This window comes from Anarrhichthys ocellatus, unplaced genomic scaffold (genome assembly GCF_004355925.1).
Source record: "Anarrhichthys ocellatus isolate YVR2014 unplaced genomic scaffold, GSC_Weel_1.0 scaffold27, whole genome shotgun sequence".
NCBI lineage: Eukaryota > Metazoa > Chordata > Actinopteri > Perciformes > Anarhichadidae > Anarrhichthys > Anarrhichthys ocellatus.
The window spans coordinates 3,039,182-3,060,640 of NW_022280057.1; the positions used below are offsets into that span (position 1 = coordinate 3,039,182).

At 44.0% G+C, this 21,459-nt stretch overlaps 1 long non-coding RNA gene across 1 annotated transcript in view; it reads right to left on the reverse strand.

The window, feature by feature from the left end:
- Positions 1–1,635: 1,635 nt before the first annotated feature.
- Positions 1,636–21,459, reverse strand: part of LOC116391724 (uncharacterized) — a 32,413-nt gene continuing 12,589 nt past the window's right edge. The window contains exon 3 of the long non-coding RNA XR_004213279.1: positions 1,636–3,076. This is a non-coding gene — a long non-coding RNA (uncharacterized LOC116391724). The remainder of the gene's footprint in view (positions 3,077–21,459) is intronic.

Below are 21,459 nucleotides of genomic sequence, written 5' to 3' on the forward strand. Positions count from 1 at the left end.
ATGAGCAAATCCAGGGTCCTTTCATTAGTCCGTAAACATTTAGGCAGAATTAAGAGAGTGGATAAGCTGTGAAACTTGCCCTGATATGCTGAGCTGTGACAGAACTGACTGAGAACAGATAAGCAGTCAAATGTGAAGTTTTAACCATCCTGATTTATTTTTTAGGTTGTGGTAGTTAGAAAGGTTAGTCAGAGTGCAGCATCTTTAAACCTGGAGTGTGAAACCACACACACTTATACAAATAGACATACAACCAAGGATGGAAACTCCTAAAGTGTTACCTGCCAGTGGTCCGTGATCATACATGTGGCCAAAAACCACGGCCCACAGTCCTTCCCTGCGGCCACTCACCACACAGGTTAACACACACCAAGTAAAACACTCTCCTCCACTGAAGCAGCCCTGCAGGCCTTCTAAATCTCACCTGGGACAACCTACCGTGAGGTAATGAGGAATTAGAGGCGAGGAAGGAGGTCTCCTGAAGATTTACAGGTTTTAACTCCTGTTACTGTCACCCAGGAAGAGCCACAGGCCTGTGGCTATATCAATAACAACAACAACCACCTTCTAACCAACACAACACCACCTCAAGACTACTGGGAGATTTGTAAAAGGGGGGGGCTTTAAATAAAGCAGCTTTAAATGGATCCTAATTTGTAAGTCTGTCATACACACTAACCCCTCAATAGTTCAATATTAAAACTCATATGAGTTATTTCGCTGCTATTTTTACTCTTTAACACTAATGCCTTAACAATCAGAAAACCACTTTTCTTCTTTCTGAGTAAGTTACCAAATCAACTATCAATAATTGCACCTATGTCACATATACATCTTTGAAATAAAATAGCAACATGATGTTTCTTTTCTTTTTCATCCAGTAAACTGCATGAAATTAGAAAATGGTAGGCACCGGGAAGGTAAGTTTCCCTATTCTTATTTCTTGAAACCTTGATTCTAGGTGTTGTTGTCCTTACACAAAATCCACAATGTCAAAATTAATGTCATGATTGATTTATAAGCAATTCAGAAATCCACATATTTCGTATTCTGTGCAAACAATGCGAAAATACAGATTATTATTATAGTCTTTATGTTTTTTGTTTTGTGCAGATAACAATGAAAGGAGGTAATGTGAGGATACATATATTGTGATGTGATGTTCCTTAAGGCTCATAAGGGTTGGGTAATCCATGGGCACTATAATTAAAGAAACCATTAAAGATTGCACAAAAATGGAAAATTACAAAGCAACCAAAAATACAATGCAACATCAATATGGTGGAAAAATAAACTATCTAAATCAAGCTGCATTTTTAGCATTTTGGCATCAATATGTTGCCGTAGTTTACCTCTAAATGTGCTATGTGTACACAAATATGGAGTCAGTAATGCACTTATGTCTTTCAGTTTGTTCTCAGACAGAGTTGTGTGACAAACCTCTATGGCCACTCCTCATTCCAGTTTGCTTCTCCCCGGAACAAGTTGGACATACTTTGATCTCTCTGTGAGGCTTCATTTACTTCTATCCATTACATGACATTACAGTCATTTAGCAGACGCTTCTATCCAAAGCAACTTACTGTACAATAAGTGTATTCAACATAGGTATTCAAGAGAACTACTAGTCACCAGAAGTCATAAGTGCATCTCCTTTTTTAAATAAGCATCTAAGAGCATAAACCAGAGCAAAAGTACAGTGCAGAAACAATCCTTCTTATGTGTTCCCCCACTTTCTGAATAATGCCGATACATTATTCTCCTTTCCCCAGATCTCAACGTTCAGCATCCAGGCCATCAGAGAGTTTGTCCATAACGGTTAGATGAAAGCCAAAAACCCACCGCTGTCATACACAGACATTACATTCAGCATCTACATGCACATATAAAGTGAGAGTGAGTGTTTTAGAGTAGTTTTATATGATGAGCAAAAGGAGCCTAAATCTTATAGGACAAAAAGATAAGCAATGTCTCTGATTTTGAGTTAAGGGGCAAACTAATATTGGCAAAACAAGCAACCCAAAATAACTACAAAAGACTCTTGAAGTGATATTTGAAATGCTTTTGTGGTTACAGACTTACAGGCTTTACTACAACATACGTCACCATCACCCAAACACATACAGAGTGTCTGACTCATTGGGATGTCATGAAAATAACCTCAGCTTTAAGAACATGCCAAATGACCTTCGTGACCTGAACATTTTCAGTGTTATCTTGAGCGTCTAAAATCATGGCTACTGATTATTTGAGATTGAACTTTTCATAAACACCAGCTGGACATTTGAACATACGCACTTTTCTATGAACTGACCTTTAAAATCGAGGGACACGTGCATCACACGCAATGACTGACACTGAATGAAAAAAGGGGCCCCATGTACCATGATGGGCTTACACCCTGGACAGGTATGTACTGCGCAATTACCAAACTAGCTGAGAGCAGGCAATAATCAGTAGGTGCCGTACTATTAAGTATGGGGCGGCGGTGCAAATAACTTTAAAAAGAGACCACTAGTGTCAGGTGTCTAGATTTACCTCACCTGACTAATTTCCCCTTCTTACAACTGTGCAGGGTGTTCTTTAGAGATGAGGACAGCCTTGCAGCATGCCGTGGGTGTGCCCAAGCATGGGAGAATGTGTGTAGGTGTGCTTACAGTTTTAAAAATAGGGCATGCCTGAGAGACAACTGACAAACCGAACGCAAGCGTGTGTTTATGTTTGTGTCGAGGAAGACCGTGTGAACATAGCTCGATCGTGTCTACGTCCTCGAAACCAGGCATGAAGTGTGTGACTTCTCCATCATCACAGACAGAGATAGATTTCAAGAATGTGTGCGTTTGTGTGCGTATGGACAGGAAAAGGTCTGGGGTACATATGCACGGGGGGTGTGTAGGGAAATATGAGGAAGTAAAGTCTGCTTGAAAACACATATGAGAGATAATGTGAGATGTTTACACTGTGTGTGTGTGCGTGTTTGTGTGGGTATGCATGCGTGTGTGTTCAGCCATGTCTGCAGGGTGAGGTGGAGGCCGATGCTTTGGCAGCAGGTCTGGCACGTCTTTCAGGCCCAAACCTGCAGAGGAGAGTGAGAGAGCGGAAGGACAGAGAGAAGAGAGGCAGAAAGCAAATAGGTGTGAGAGTCTGCCTGATTTCATGTGATATGCTTCACTTATACTTCACCATCACTAAAGCACTCCTGGCACTGTCAAACCACATACAGGTCCAGTCAACTAAATAGTGAGGTACTGTCATAATGCATGGAGCAGCAAGGTAGCAAAAAAGCTCATTACTTTTAAGTTTGCAGACCCAAAAAAGTTAGTTGTTATGTCTCTCTGTAGACATGCACTTCTTGTTTGCTTTTTGCTGGGTGGTTAGTTTCACATTGATGCATTTTTATGATTTTACTACGTTTCCGTTTGCGATTCATATCTACACATTTGTCTTCCAAGGAGCAACGAGCAAGCATGTGAGGTATCTTTGTTTTGCTTCATCATTTCACCCGGGCGCAATGCCGTTGATGAACACATTGTATTTCAGCAGTCACTCATCTCAAGGAATGTGTACTAAATGTATTTATGTGGTTCTCTCTTTAAAATATGAGATGCTTTACCCTCCACATGTCCACGCACTTCAGCTTTTATTTTGATTTAAGCTTTCAGAGATTCAGTTTCATTTCCCTCTGTCAAACATGTTGCCATCGACGTCACCAGCCGGGCTCCTCAGTCATCAAGTTGGTTTACTATAGTGTGATCAAGATTATAGGGTACATTTTTAAATGAAGCCAAACCTCTGCTGCGGATATCGTTAGATAAAAGGATTTCCTGAATAATATCCAGATAATACCTACACCTACACGGGAACACTTCTAAAGAGAGTATGTGTCCCCCAAGGCAGTAAATCACTCTACATTGTGACCACGGCACAAAAGTGACGTTGGAGAGTGTATCAACTCCATAACCTCAAAGGAAATCTCTATTCAGTGGACATAAAAGAATGCCTTAACCCACTATCGCTATCGCTGTGGGGCCGGTTACAGAAAGAGAGAATGGATTAAGAGAGACAACAGAGAGAGAAAAGTGTACAGGTGAAGTCCGATGGGTATGGAGGTTTGCTCAGCTGTGCGGTATTTTCTGCGCCCCACCCAGTAACCAAAGGCTGGGATATTTTTCCATTTCACTCCTTTCCACTCTCCCTCTCTCCATCTCTCGCTTTCATATTTGCACAGGTGAGAGGACCGCGGTCCAATAGGTGTGGGTGGGAGACTTGAAAGTCAGGTTTGCCTGGCTGGTGGAAGGAGTTCACCTGTGTACTGTGGATGGATGGAGATCTGATGGCGGGGGCCATGGCAGCCTTTTGTCTGGAGAGACAGACTGCAAACACACAAACATACAAAAGCGGAGGAATTCTCTTGACGAGCGATTCATCAAAAAAGATCATTCGTCATAGTGACCTGTGACACAGGGAAAGAGTAGGAGTAGGACGCACAACTGTATACGTGACTGAAATAAAGAGTCGCAGTGCCAAGGACACAAACGTGTCTGACAGAAATGAGTCGAGAAAGATGCACAAGTACACGCAAGATAATGGGAGGTTCCGAACGAAGGGAGGACAGAGAATAGGGAGACAGGTGGAGCAGTGCAGGAGTCATTAGGGTGGGGAGGCTTTGCACCCAGGGCCAAAAGTTCAGAGCGAGGAGGTAACCTAACCCACCATGTGCCAGAGTCTCACATGTTCCCCCCATTGTCTTAACAGGCTGAAGCTCAGGTTTCTGGAGCACAGAGAGCTTCCTGGGAGATGAGGTCCAAGCACCACCACCCGCCTCCTCACCCGTCTACCCCTTAGACCCCTCGCCCCACCCTGCAAAGGTAAACACACACTCGATAATCAAACACATACATAATGTGTCAACACATACACACGTGAGTATTAGGCAAACACGAACACGCCTGAAAAACCCGCCTTTATCATGCAAGCTCAAGCTCAAGCTCAAGCGAGACCGACACACACAGAAGTGCTCCAAGTGGGCAAATAATGTTGAATTGGTCCAAATCAAAGTGAGGCGTCTTTTTATTAGAGAAAATGATGATGAGCCACTCACAGCTTTTCTTTGAAAAAAACCAACAACACACAGCCCATGTAAAAATAATGGTAGCAACTGGAGGAATGAGTCGTAAATCACCATAATTACCATTACGCCCATGTCAAGAGCGTCTCGCTGAGACATATGAGGCAGGATTATCAGACATAAGGATATGTACACCAGAGGCAATTCCCTCCCTCCCCTTGTAGAATTCCACCAAACATAAACAGTCTTTAGCATCCTCTGACATTGTTGGGTTAGGGAGCAACTGAGTGCAAATGTCTCTATAGTTTTCTGCTACCAATGTGCGACATATTGTGATTTTACACGTAGAATAGTTTACAGTGATTTAAATTCTTTCCTTTTGTACCTTTTCACTTGCATCATATACTTCAACTAAGAAAAATACGTAGGAAGAATAACCTCACAGAGCTGTTAGCAAGATAGTTTATGGTAAAGTTGTATCTGTAAGGACTGTATTTAGCACAGTCCGTATAAAATAATGTCTCTATACTATTTTTTAATGTTAAGGAACTTTCATTTTAAATTAATTTTGGCAGTCCCTGTGGTAGTGTTTCCAAGCACCAGAATCCCTTTAGAAAACCACTCATTTTACTGCAGCATGTCGAAGGCTGCAAAGAAGCCAGATCTGGGTCCGTTCATAGCAGGCTGGTCCCTGTTGGAGGCCCCCTGTAGTCTGAGCTGAAGGAGTTTCTGATGGACCTGCATGATTTAATCTGATTTTGCTGAATCTGAGATTTCAACTCAGTGGCAGCAATGACAATCATTAAGATTAACTTTATAGAAAAAGCTAATCTTCTTGCTGATGGTCTTGTTTACTTATGTAGGTCATATAGTCATCAGTATTAAATTAGGAATGTTTCATAACCAGTTCAAAGTTCAGTAACTGTCAAGTGTCATAGTCAGTTATTGTCTAGAAGATCTCCGGGAGGCGCCCTGGAGGCCTAGGGATTAGGGTGCCAACCATGAACCGCAAAATCCTCAGTTTGTATCCGGCCGGGGACCTTTGTTGCATGTCGTTCCTTATTTCTCACTTCCTTCATTTCCTGTCATCTGTCTACTTTAATCTCTCAAATAAAGGCATATGTTTGCCATTTGTGCACTGTGGAGTGACTGTGCTGACAAGTAGTAACACCTCATCATACAGCCATTACACCTGTCCAAAATATTATGCATCGTGTGTTGCCGAAGTTTGGACCTTGAAGGCTGCCTTCATTTCCCCATGCACCTTGCAAATAGGTAAAATTGTGCCAGAAATCCCCATTCTAATTCAGATTGTCATGCATGCCACACACACACACGCAGACACATACACACAGACACACACGCACACACTCTAAATCCTTACTTTTTCTGCCTCTGTGTGTGTCTATCACTCTTTAGACACTGTCTCTCACCCACTGTAACCAGACTTGAGGCCTGTGATCCCCATGATCACTAAACACACAGTGCCTGGAATCACTGTGATGTCATTAGGATTCCATGAGGCCTACACAATGGCCGCCTCCACGACAACATAACTCAACCAGTTATAGAGTTGTGAAGAGGGAGGGGGTATTTTGGGAGCCCCTGGTTTCCAGAGGCAAAAATCCCATTCATTTTCATTCAACATAGGAAATGTATCGTGACTCACAGTTGGAGTATTAGGGTTAAATAAGCTGTCCAAAAATATTAATAACTGTGTCAAAGGTTCAAGCTTGTGTACATGCATTTTGATTTTGGCAAGATCGCATAGCTTAAAGTTATGTGACGTAACTCGCTAATGACAAGTGGAAGCAAAAAATGATGCTTAGAAAATATGATTTTATAATCTGCAGTTTAGATTAGTTCAGTTTAATTTCAGGGGGAACTTTGGTTATATTCAGCAAATGTGGTGCCACGTTTTAATAACAACTGCCTCTTCTCCGTGACGGCTGCTGGGGCTCATGGGTATTGTAGTATTTAGAGCAACCCACCATGCCAAAATGATGGATAAAACACATTTTCTCAGGAACAAAGTTGAAAAAGATAAAGAGAGACCCTAAAACTCTCACTTAAAATCACATTGCAGAAGCTCCCAAGAGAAATTAAATGAAGCATGTGTTTAACGTGTTCATACTAAACAAAACTATGCGATCTTGACCATATAATCAATACCTACATCTCTGACTTCCAAACTGCTCGTGGTATCACATCACAGATTGCTGTCACTCCCATTAGGAGGCCTTGGGCCTTGCCTTCCCGGCCATTGGTCACTCCCTGATTGCTGTTGACAAGGTGCTCAGGCAAATGGTTTCCCACTGGGAGAACAAATGACCCCACGAGTGTGAACTACACGAGCTGCAGTAGGTGGGAACTCATGCAGAACAATTTAAAGCTGCGGTAGGCAGTATATCTTTGGCATCATTGGGGGAAGATTCCATAATAACCTTTCAGTTTATTGTAATTCAAGTGGTCTAAGAGAAAACAGACTCCTATGCCTCGGCTCTGTTTTCAGGCTTTAGAAAATCTAGTCAGTGACAGGAGACTTTTTCCAATCACAGGTCATTTCAGAGAGAGGGCGTTCCCATTGGCTTTTCTACAAATGCAGATGTGTGTGCACGTCCCTTCAGATGGAGAAAGCCTGATTCAATGGCGGGATATCCTGCAGAAAAAGTTACTATTCTAGTACTGGCAACAACTGCCCACACTGCAAAGCAAAAAAGGCATACGGCTTATCAAATAGTTTAGCCTTCTGCTGCCAGACTACCATCCTGAGCAAGCCTCATGGCTGTAGTAGCTACATAAGCAACTTGCGTCAAGCATCAATTTCTCCAAATCTGTCCAATAATTTAGCGTGCTGCGTGAGCTCACTGCTGCGGTGCCGCTATAATGGCTACGGTCAGCATAAGGCTAAACTATTAGCAGCATTTTCTCTCCATCTCTTAAAAGCATCACTTTCACACTCATTATTATAGCTCCCTAGAGCATCAAATCACAGTACATCATATCAAAGAGATTCTCAGGCCCAGCAATTTGCAAAGCAAACAGGACTGTAATTCTCATAGAAAAACTGCCTAACCTTGGGTAAAACCTGAATTGCAATATGCTGAAAGGTTATTATGGAGTTTTTGCCCAATAACGCCAAAAATAAACTCTCCCAGATTTAAGGGAAATACCTTAATGCATAACAACACAAACTAAGGCCTGAAAAATGAATTCTTTAAATCAGTGCATCTCTGATACGGTATCAACACAAATGCAGCATAAAAAAGTACTTGAGGATGTGTGTCAGGTGTCCCTGTTATTTTTGTCCACCACTTGTATTTCTTCTGCTCCTCTAAAAGTTATCAAAGCTATGAGTGATGTCTGCTTTTCCTCTGCATTCTTGGAGCCTCTAAAGCACCCTGGGCCACAGTGTGGAGGTGTGAATGCTAACATCGGTCAATCTGTATGCTACAGAGAAAAAACAATCCATGCTAATCTGCCGCCACAGACAGGAGTCCTGTTAGCCCAATCAGGAGGGGAATCATCTGGAGTGGAGAGGGCTCAGAGAAGCCTAGATCAGGGCCCTGATTGCAGCAGGGTGATTTACAGCTCGAGAACAATGATGGCTGCCTGGGTCAGCACTGATGAAGAGGCTCTGACTGCACCAGCACCGACAGCACAAACTCACCTGACATTCATGCACTGATGTGCATACATGCATGAACACATGCGCTGGGGCGCGCACGTACAGAGCCACCAAAAAACTCACACTTTGTGTTAGTCGCAAAGGTACTGAGCTCGACCTTGCCAGGTTTACTCTGTGACCTAAACATGCCCCCAAGGCTTGCATTTGACCCTCTGTGTTTCACTAACAACACATAAACCAAAACAACTCAGCAAGCTACTTCCTATGAACTCAGCACAGATAAAACGGGGAACTACCTTTGCCCTGCAGCGGCGTATGTAAATACGACGGGAAAGGCTGAGGTTAGCATGAATGAAAGAAGGTGGGAGTTCAGATGTGAAGTGGGCATATGAGGGGAGTGGGAGAAAAAAGCAGGGAGGAGGGGGAGTCACCATTAAGAGTATTCTTTAGAGCATCCCCTTTGATCTGCCCGGTCATCATTTTGGGAAAGAGGAAAGACCACGAGGGACGAAAAGGTCTCTTCAAAGTGACCCTGCGGCTCCAATGGTAACGGGCTAACCTGGGTGGTGTATCAGGTCATTTTATAATAAATATAATGGTATCAATGAGCAACTTTGCAGCAATAGCGTAAATGTGATTTGATTGTCATTTTTGCAAAAAAAAACAAATTCAACCCATTTCATAAACCGCATTATTTTATTATCTCAAGCCATCAGTTGCTATTGAGATGGTCCATATTTGAATAAATACATTAAAAATCAAAAAGGTTCCTTGCAGTTCTGGGTGGGGTGCCGACTTTTAAGATTATCAAAGTTTTGGATCCAAGGACTCCAATCGGAATAAAATTTGATGGCGGAGTCTCTCAGCACAAACTTCATTATTGTAAGTTCATAAACATCATAGCCAGGGGCATGCTAAGTATGCAAATGCATTATCATGTAATTTATTGTTTAATGTTTGTTCATTGACTATGAGAATCCAGCCTTCTGCCCATACCTTTGAATAGAGATTTTCACAGATTTGACTGCCATTAAAAGTACAGAGGTCCTGCAGGTGCCTGTTAAAAGTGGATCTGCTCCTACTTGCATCTGCAGTAGATATATTGGTATTAAGAAGGAGTTAATTCAGGGTTTGTCTTGTGTGTTTTAAAGTGGCTGCACTGTTGCCCCAGGTCCTGTGTGGGAGTAGAGAGGCTGGCTTTGACATGCGATGCTACACAGGCGAGATTGCTCTCAGCTACTAGAATAGGCAGGTGAGTACATGCACATGAAACCCCCCCCACGCACACACACAAACACGTGAAAGAAGTAATTGACAGAAGGCACATGGTGGAAAGGGGATATCAGCAGTTCCAATATTTAAGAATACTATTTTTTCCTGAAAATTTCCTAAAAAGTGTTGAATGTTGAAGCACGTTGTAACGTCTGTTTTGTTAACATCTGACAGTGATACATGGGGCTTATCGGACATCTCTGACTGATGACAAAGGTTGGCAAATACATCCTGTTTCAGACCTCGGGGTCATGACTCATAACACCAAAACCAACACTTAATAGTTTGAGGGTTCAGTTGTTGTTGGCTCTCTTCTTTCACGCTGCCGGAAGAAACGGGCGTCTTCCAGCAGCCTGCGTACTGTACACCCCAGAGCCGAGGCAGGGAGGCCTGGGGAGGGTGAGAAGGCAGTGGGGGAGGTGAGAGAAGGTTTTTAGGGTGCCTAGAGTTTTGGGGGCTGAGTGGGTCTATTTAGCCCCCAGCAGATTGCCCCCCTCTCCTTCCCTCCCCTCCTCCTCCTCCTCCACCCCTCTCCTCCCCCTGGCTTTGTGTGCCCTGAGCCCACTCCTCCCCCTTTTGTCACCCGGGCATTCCGCTTTGGTTAGCACACACAATGGGCGCTCAGTGCTCACCCTCCTGACACTGCATTCTGCCTGTGCACCAGGGAGTGGGCACGGGAGGGGGAGGGAATGGGGTCCAGGGGGGAGGGTTAAAGGATGACAGCAACTCACCCCATGTGACCAAAATGCCATCAAGTATCAACTCCCCCTCTCCCTCCCCCTTTTCCAAAGACCATCGTCTAACTTCACCCATCCATACAGATGGGCAGTAAAACTAGTGCCAGCGGGCCTGGTTGGCACGGCGAAAAACAAAAACCTTGTGTTCGCCAGAGCAAACAAATGAACAGGTGTCTCTCATGGCTGACTGGCGATGTGGAGCCCTGCCTTCATCCAGCTTGCCTCTCAGGGTCTGTGTGCCCAGCTACATGTGTGTTCCCTTCATCTTCATCGTGCTGGCCACACATCCAAAACGGAATTTTAAGACCTGGCTTCAGAACATTTTTGTCTGAAAATTAATCCCCTACATCGACAACGGTAAGAGTAAAATTGGCACAATTACAAGTCCAGGATTTACTGCTTTGACATGTTTATCAAATATTTGGAACTCTTCCTGGCCTCCAGCGGGGTTTTGCCCGTGCTGATATAATGGCATAGTTTGACATGTCATGGCTTATGTTATTTTGTAAATAGCTGCACACAACAAACAGATAATTCCACAACAAACAGATAACTCCACTTATCTGGGGCGATTGTGGCTAAGTGGATAGCAGGGCTGTCTTTCAATCAGAGGGTCGGTGGTTCGAACCCCGGCTCCGCTAGTCGCATGTCGATGTGTCCTTGAGCAAGACACTTAACCCCAAAATTGCTCCCGTAGCTGTGCCTACGGTGTAGAAATATGATAGACTCTGAATTGTAAGTCGCTTTGGATAAAAGTGTCTGCTAAATGAATGTAATGTAATAAACGCCCACGTCCCCAAACATAAAAACACACTCGATTGTAACTAGAGCACCTTTCATCCGTACATAGATATGACTCTGTCTTAATGGAACCCTCAACAAACACTGCGTGATCATATGTCACCTGAAATAATCTCAGGTGCAAAAAGTTGAGAATAAAGTTGCAGAACTAGACACTGAAATTGAATTCCTATTTAAGGACAGCATCAAGCAGAGGATGACTGGGTCTGTGTATGTGTGTGTGTGGCAGCAGCTCAGAGGCTGGTGGGGGGTTAGTTTGGGTTTCAAAGACCCTGCTTGTTCGTCCATATTTCACACCACGGTGACATCTTAAAGCCTAGACAGGCCTGGTTGCTTCGCCCTCTCTTTCACTTTCTGAGAAAAAAGGGGAATTGGGATGTGAGGGAGGGGGTAACTGAAATATATGCAAATGGTCCCCCAGAGGGGATACGAATTTTATGGGTTTAGAATTTAGTTCAGCCAACCTGAATAATCAAATGTGGGAACAAAAAAACGAGCCCCCCACCATCCCACCACCACAACTCCATACCTCGAGCTTCAACCCCCATCTCAGGCCTCATCTCTGTTCCCTCCTGCCAGGTCCTCACATAAGAGGAGCTCAGTACGTCCAAACTCTTATTAGGATCTCCTTACGGGGCAGGGGAATGGAAGAGAAATGAGGGACGGGGGGGGGGGGGGGCAAAGAGAAGAAGGGGGGGTTTGAGTAAAGGAGAAGAGGGGCTAGTGTACCTGATCAGGCAGAACTGCCGGCTCCTGATTACGACACCATTTTCTCAGCAGGCTTCCCAGCCTCATCCTGCTTCTGTGAATATGGAGCATAGGGCCAGCCAATCCCCTCAGCGCTCCCTCTCATCTAATGGCAGAATTAAGACCGTTTAGAGTGATTTCCTCTGCCTTCATGGTCGCACTCTGAAAGAGCTGAATCTTTTTCCCTTTGCGCCGATTTACAATGTGGGGGGTCTGGCATGCAACGGGTGAGAGAAAAGTTCTGCATGACTGAACATAACATTACAACAGGTGGGGAATTGAACAGAGTCCGCAGAACATGCCTGAGAACAATTTCATTTCACATATGCCTTGGTGAACCACTATTTCAGTTTGGTGGAAAAGTTCTACTTTTGTAGTCATGTGGATTTATGAGTATACGACCAGCTTTCCTGGGGACCCACAATCACAACCTGTTGTCTCCATCACTGTCCGTCTAGTTCTGCACACCTAAATCAGGTGGTAAAACACATACAGAGTCAAGTCATTGATCCCATTAATTTGCATGTGAAACTACTGGTTAATCCTACAAAAGCACTCTGAACCATTTAGTTTCTAATTTACCTACATCATATATTTTTCTGTTGCACTGCCACTTGACCCCTGAGTGATTTTTTTCTAAATGTATTTTGTTTGCACAGCTGAAAGCTTCATTTAGCACATAATTGGAGGGGTTTGGGTTTATAATGACCCTGAAAAGTCTTCTCAGTTCTGGTTTGAATAAAATCCTCCAAACCCGACAGAGACTATTGAGAAATGGTTCCATTAGAAGATTGAGGCTGAACAGACTTTGAAAAGTTTACAGTTCACTACGACATTAATTTGTTGCTGTTATTCAGTGGTGGAAGAAGTACTTAGATCGTTTACTTTAGTAAAAAATAGCAATGTCATTGTATGGAAATAATCCTACAAAAAAGGTCAAGCATTCAAAAGGTCTAAAACATAAAAGTAAAGTATAAGAATCAAAATATACTTCAAGTAGCAAAAGCACTTATTATGCAAGACGGCCCATATTATATAACTGGACTATAATCATTGATGCATTAGACTTAATGGAATAAAAGCCTCATTGAGATGATTTCCTGAACTCACTTTAGACACTCTTAAAAATAAATATTACATGTTGATTTTATATGATAAGAGTAGTTTTACTCACTATTACTGTGACAGTTTTACACTCCATAGTGAAAATCATGCACGTTTAATTTTGGTGATTTTGAATCGTACTTGCCCTACGACTTCTTCAACTTGATAAACTATGGGCTTATTCTAAAAGTGCACAAAGCTGAAAGCTGTGCTGTTGACCTTTTGGAGATACGTGGCTTTCATGGGACGGTGGAGATTTGTTAAACTTACATACATGTAATCCCTGAATGGAAAATAAGGCATGCCAAATATAAGGCAAGAAATAAGGCATGCCAAAGGTTGAAAGCTGATCATGCGTCAGATCAAACTGATTCATAATGACACTAACCCAAACAGGGTGTAAATCTGGACGCAAATCTGCTTAAACTCACTCCTCCTTTGTCAAACTGCATTACGTCGAGCCCATCACTCTGGAATATAACATAGCACCATATCAAACAACCACAGTTTGAACCTGTTGCTTTTGTGTTCCCCATGCTTAATGATTCCCCCTTTTTTCCTCCAACCGCAGCAGACAAATCCTTCAGCTTTATTGCCCGGGACTCAAGGGCTGCAGGTGCACAGGCCACAAAAGGGAGAAAAGGGGGAGGGGGGCTGGAGGAGGGGAAGGGAAAGAGAATGGTCAGTCGGGAGATAAGAGAGGAAGAGCAGAGCCCACCCCGGGTTTAACCTTTACACCCATCCATCCTCACCCCGGCCCCGTCCCTACCCCTGCAACACCTCTCCGTTTTGCTCCACTGCCCTGCTACACGTGACAGGAGAGGCAAACTGCGAGTGGTGCCGCCTGGCGCTACCAGGCCTCCCTGGGTGTGTGTGTGTGTGGCAGGGGACAGGGCAGGCGTGGCAGAGTGGCCATGTGGCGGTAGCAGCCCTTTTCTTCTAAACCAGTAGAGAATCAGTAATGACTACGAGCTACAGCTGTGCCCACTGAGGCTTGCCCTACCTTGCCCTGCAGTGGCCCCTCAACCTCATCTCCCCATGTTGCCCTCTGCCTCTGGCCCCTGCTACCGTTAGAGGGAAGCTACAGAGTAGGAATGTTCCGTTTTTTTCTCCTCCAAAATCTACGTAGGAGTCATCAAAAGAGATAAAAACTTAGTTATATGAGTGTTTGTGGGTTAGTAATATTGAAGACAACAGTATGGTAGGTGTTATCTATGATCTATAATGGTTTTCCTATAATTAAAGCATTAAATATTTATCAAATATTAAAGAAAATAAGCCAAAGTTTTGTACATCTCACCCTCTGAAACACAACTCATGCAGAAATATTTATGTCCCATTTTAAAAACACAGATCACTATGTGCATAGTTGAGATCAGAAATTCTACTCATTATTTTCATCATTGAACAATACATATTATTCTCTTGATTCATCGACTGATTGTTGAGTCATTAAAATCTCAGAAAATGTCCATCCCCGTTCCTAGAATCCATCTTCAAGGTGACAGTCCAAAACTGAAACGCCTGGGGAGCAACATTAGGTTCAGCGTCTCTTTCACATGGACATGTGGACAGGAGGCCAACCTTGTGATTAAAGGAAGACCCGCTCTGCAACGAGCCACAGCGCCATACTCTAAGTTTACATTGTGAAAGCGGCAAATCCTCACATTGGACAATGAGTCAATGATCTAAATTGCTGCCAATTATTTCCTGCAGATTGAAAAATCAATAAATTGAGTTACTCTTTCAGCTCTAATTGAAACGAGTTGTAGGGTTGAGTTAGTTCAACATTGGTGTAGATATTATGACCTGGGTGAAAACAGAGGGAATTTAATTTTCTTTCACTTGTACATTGTCTCTTTTACTACAACTAGGGGAAATTAAGTGGAAGTTATTTGGGTCAGTGATGGGTGAAATGGTTATTTGAAAAATTAAGAAAGTAGAGTGAGGTATTGCAGATTTTATTTCCAAAGCTTGGGGAAAAGGCCTAATATTTAAGTCATTTAAAATCTGTACCATGCGGGGACTTAGTGTATGTTTATTGCTCTTTTTGTATAACAATTACATCTGCATTTATATGTATGTGTGTGTGTGTGTGTGTGTGTGTGTGTGTGTGTGTGTGTGTGTGTGTGTGTGTGTTAGAATTATTATTGTGAGTGTTAGCTGATAGGGTGTGTCAAAAGTTAAGTCACTCAATAATTCAAAGTTTTTTCACTTTGGTAATTATTGCTGCCACTAAGTATGCGTCACACCCCTTATTGACTCTATATCTTATTCTGTCTATTTCTAAATAAATCGTTCAATACGCATGCATTTCTTTGGCAAATGTTGAGCTGAAAATACCAGTAGAGACTGGCTCAAAAAAATAAATATGATAATATCTGCAATAAAAGGCGGGGGGAAACTGCGAGAGGAGAGATGGAAGGGTTTGTTTGTGGTTTAAATGAGTCAGGCTTAGGGACGGCCTGAACAGGACACACCGTGTGAGTCACAAATTACGGCATGCTGCCAGTGAGAAAACATCTAACTGCACCTTACTGAAAAAACTCGGCGTGTCGGGTCCAAGCATCGTCCGTGCCCCCATTTCTTCCACCTGTAGACCTGAAAGAGTATTATGCTAGTGTTATTATGAGCATATAGAAGGTAACTCATATGACCTATCATGCTCTCTGTCCCACTTACACATATAAACACGCTAACCTGCCTGTGTTATCGGAGCTGCTGTGCTGGGAACACACCCTTGGGGACAGGAATAACAGGCCACTCCAGAGCATGAGGACATCTGAGACACAGTGGCACCATACAAGCATGATGACTCTTTAACGTCTCCTTATCTTCACCCCTAATCCTCCACCGTCAGCTACTGTTTGCACCGTCCACAAGTCAAGACTAAAAGCAGAAAATGGACTTTCTTAATTTTGAATGACTAAAGTCCACTGGAAAGCCATTGAGGAAGGCCTCTAGTCTGGAGGGAGCCTCATATTGAATACGGATTGAAATTTACATGACAACTTAGGAAAAATGCTTTTTTATTACTCATTCATCCCCTAAATCACTCTGCCCCCCCCACCCCCCGCTCCTTTCCTCTGCCTGAGCTATTAAATCACCATCTTGACCCTGCGACCTGGGGCCGCAACCATAAAGAGCCCCCTGTGGGTCAGAGGCCTGATTGTAACATTTGAATATGAAATGGACTTGGTTGGGCCTGGAAACAGCCCCATGCTCTGAGACGCAGGCTGACCCCCAGGAGAGAGGCCGGCCTCAGCAGCCCCGGCCCTGGAGGCTCCCTCTTCTCTCAGCGAGGATTTACTTGGACTTGAGAAGGAGGGAGAGGCAGAGAGAGGGCTGAAGTTGGGGGTGGAGGGTGATTCGGGGTAGGGGTTGAGCGAGAGTGAGGGAGAGGAGAAAGAGAGAGGGCAGACATTTGAATAAGACAAGAAGCGATTGGTGTTTGCATGACAAAGGCGCCCGCCATCTCCCCTGATTGGTGTCACAGCGCGGCACTAAAGCCATGCAGGCCCCCCCGGGGTGGGGTGATGTGTGGAGCACAGGCATGTTTATGCATCCAAGGTGTGATATTAGGGCGGGATAGTGGGGGCCCGTTGTCAAGTTTCGGGTCAAGAAGTTTGTGCGCATACTCTTAAAGGAGAAGTTTACATTATTCTGAGTGTAAATTTACAATTTCAAGTGAAAATCAAGTCCAAAATGTTGTTTTTCTCTTTAAAGACTATGCTTGATACTTTAAGAAAATGTACAGACAACTATATGGTGCTTTAATGGAAGAAGCATTAAGGGATAGATCCAGTTTATTACAATTTAGGTTTTAGGGTTTGGCACTTTTAATTTTACAAGCTAAGATCTACAACAGGGGAAAAAGCCGAAGCATTCTGGGCTTCAGACAGGTTGTAAACAAGCCAACAGTTAACCCAGATTTCTGAATCACTTACTGTTTCGAAGGAAAAACTAAACAAAATGCGTCCGAAATTATGTAAAAAATTGCCATTGTATAGATAAATGTGATTCATAGTTTGGCTGATTATTTTACTGTTCTCGGTTTGTCTATTCTTTCCAAATACGTTTGGTAACCAGGGAGTTTGAATAAAACTTGTATGATTGTCTGACTTCTTTGCCCAATCGGACTTCTATTTTGTGAAGTCGCCATGTTCCTGAATCTCAACAATTAACTTGCTGAATACAGTTTTATACTAGAAAAAATGGCCAAAGCTAAAAGATAAGTTGCAAAACATTGACTTGCTGCCTCATTTACTACCTGAACTCCCAAACCTTCTAATTATTCCACAGAGGTGCGAAGACCCCCACTGGTCCGTCAGTGAAGTCGTCAGCTACTGCAGGTGGACCTCTGGCACCACCGAGTCCTGACCGTTCATCTCATTCCTGCTCCCCCCCTTCACAACGTTTGATGGGAGCAACGACAATACAAGAACAGAGATGAGAGAGGATCATATGAGTAGGCAAATCCAGGGGCCATGAAGGGGATTTCACAGCTCAATAAGTTTGGACAATTTGTTTACAATCCCCATTATTGCGGGCCCCTTTGGGGAGTAGGTGTATATAAATATTGATGCATTTCAGATACCAGCAGATTAGCTGGGAGTTTGGTCCACTCTGGAGAAGGATGTAAAAGGACCTAAAGGGCGAGAAAAAGTACCACAGGGGGTGAAAAGAAGAAGGATGAGGATGAAGGAAGCGCGAGTGAGAGTTAGCGAGGTCACACGCACACACACTAGACACACACACACACACACACCGACCTCCTGCAGACAAAGCCTCCACAGGCTCATCTGGGCAGTGCTGCTGGCCCTCAGGGACACACCTCCAAGAGAGATGGACTGACTAACTCTCCATGGCAACTAATCAATAAGTGACAGAGTCAGTCAGGACTGACCCGGAGCCCAGTGCGCTCCACCTCCCCCCACGTTCCCAGGGTTACACTCCCATAAACCACACACACACACACACACACACACACACACACAGAGACTGGGCTACACTTAAAAAATAAAGTGCCATCAAACTGACCAGTTCCCAAATAAATCGTTCCTCCTTGGTTTGGTGCATTTAACGAAATACAATTGTTTACCATTGTTTTTGTTTTGGAGTGTGTGTATGTGTGTGTGTGTGTGTGTGTGTGTGTGTGTGTGTGTGTGTGTGTGTATGTGTGTTTTGCGCACACAAACATGAGTACAGGTTACTGAATGAACACAGCTCCTGACAATAGCGATATGATCAGACCACACTACCATTGTGTATCTGTCAATCTGTGTTCCCTCTCACTGTCCTCGACAAACACTAATCAATATCTGTGGCCTAGATGAGAGGCCTAATCTTCCCCCTTGACACCCCCTTAAATCTTTACCCCCCCAACTCTGCATTGTCTTGCAGCAGTCCCACATTCACTTCGCTGTCCCCTAGGCAGAGTATATACATCAGCACATATACACTTGGCCCCATTTTTCTAGGCTTCCAAGACAGGTCAGAAGTGGGATGTGGCAAATTAAAAGCAACGCTATGCTCCAGTGTCCATAGACAAAGTGATGTGCTCTTCAGAAAGGCACCATCTGCAGCAGACACACTTTTACACACTAGAGTTTCTCCCTCGGTGCCTGAGCTTTACTTAACGTGCATTAACAGAACCAACGATTTGTATGTAATTGCCCTTACAGGTTATTCAGGAAGAGGCCTCCTAATCCAGTTTCATTCTTGGTTGTGTGCTCACGTACATGTGCGTGTGTGGTTTTACACATATTCCTCAACAATTACAAGCAACAACAAGTTCAAGTAAACCTCAGCGGTGCTTAGATGAACAAAAAACACCAAAAGGATCCTCTCCGGATAAACTCTCTAAACATACAACCCGGGCAGCAAAAGAAAACAGAATTCACCCATTTCAGCTGTTCGTGTGATTTGTATTTGTTTTGTTTGGGACAAAAGAGGCGGTAATCCTGTCTCATATTTGACAAGTCTCATATTCACACACACCTGCTGGGACAAAGTAAACACACCTTCAGAGTCAGACACCTTAATGGATGACCCTCGAATTACAACCTAAGTCAGGATAAACCCTAAAGCAGGCATGTTGACATGATCTGGTAAAGAGACATGCCCATTCCGGATATGAATGATGAGAAGTCGCCACATCACAGCTAACGCATGTGTGTGTGCAGTGTATACAGTATGTACATAGCACAAACAACATTGTGGCCACGGTGCTTGGCGATTTGTCCTCTACCCAGTTTTAACAATTTAACGTAGATTTTTGGTTGTCATTCACAAGAACAATAAAACTCCCTCTTTACTTGCTTTCTATTTATTAACAACATTGCGGTCAACAGACATGAAAGCAACCTGAAGAAGAGAGGACAGTATGCAGGGGTTTTGTTGTTCCATATTGTCGGCCGTTGGTATTTTCCTGAGAACCTGTCGACCTACAGGTGTGCAGACGTTTGCTTTTTCGGTTTTAATTCAGTGAATTTAAAAAGGTTCGACTTGGACTGATATCCTCCTCCATGCTTTGTAACACAGGTGTTCCTGACATACCTGTCAACAGAGATCTCCTGTATCAGATCAAAAGCAAAAGCTGTGGCTGATGCAGGAAAAATAAATCAGAATTCATTGTTTTTAAACTTCACATGTAACTTCGCACCCTCAATGAATTCTTTACCTACCCTACTCTATAGCAGCTCGGGTGCCTGAAAGTCTATAAGGCCTAAATTCAACTACTTTACTCTCAGCTGACGTAAACACAAGCAACGATATGCTGGGTGCATGCAGGTTCTTGAGCGGTGGCGTGCTTGCCTTTGAAGCGTTTTCCTCTCAGCATTCCTTGTGGTTGTGTAAGGCATGACGATCCGACCACAGTTATCATTAATGAGCCATTTGCATCACGGAACAAGTCTGTTGGTGCTCACATGCGTTCAGGCAAGGAGCTGAAAATTGGGGATGTACTTGAAAGAGCAGAGGTATATATCAAAAAAAAAGTGTCAAATGTGGTTTTCTAGTGTCTTTGGTGAGTGCTGTCAGTGAATTAGTGAGTGAGTGGGTGGGTGAGTGAATGGAGAGGGGATTGAGAGGACGGTGCAGTGGAGAGGGATGGCTCTCAGTGGGTCAGCCCGAAAGCCCTGACCCCAGGAGGATTTGATGCCATTTTCCCACGCAGGGAGTCGACCTGAGAGGAGCTCGTTAACAACATCTGCCCCAGTTCAGGGAGATTAACCCCCACCCCCAACCCCCGTACCTCTACAAACTTGCGCATACACACCGCTCTGCTGTCAATCTCAGTACCTCACACGAGTCACACCGCTCTGGACAGGCCACTCTATGGCCCTCCGGGCTCGCCTCAAAGGGCCTCCTGGAGATCCCAGCCACAGCAAATCAATACAGCGTGACTGTCATAGGTGCAGTCCCTAACCATCATCCGACTGTACTCATCCGTTACACTCAAACTATGCTGTAGGTGACGTCTCATCTGCACATCAGAGGAGGTTCCAGATTTGACTGTGCGATTAAGTGTAGACTTGGGTGTTTGTTCAGAAGGTGTGTTCCTGCTGGAAGTTGCCCATCCAGTCGGGCCGGCGAGTTGGTGATGTCACAAACGTCAGTCTGCCAGCCAGATTTGTTGAGAGTTTTCCACTCATCATGCCGACGTAAAAAGAGACGCTCAAAACGAGCTCTTGTTGGTTTTAACCACCTTGTTCACATGTACTCCCACAAGACATGCGACTGGCAGGACATGTTCTGACATAATAAGAGGAGACATGTGAAAAACAGGATCGACTGAAACGTGGCCTGGAGCACTGCCGCTGCTAAGCTGGAGCCTTGCATGCACTGCACACATGCAGAGGTGCGCGTAGACACACACACACACACACACACACACACACACACACAGTGGCAGAATCCACTGGGAATCCGCTGAATCCATGTTCTACAGGGCTATAATTAGGTTAGTTTTTGGAGAGGGGGTTAAACAAACAGGGGCTGTGAGGTCATAGGCAGATGGAAGTGGGATATGCCTGCACTTGCTGAGTGGGCACAGAGCTCCACATGACAGGAGAGAGAGGCCCTCCGGGCGCTCGGCGGGG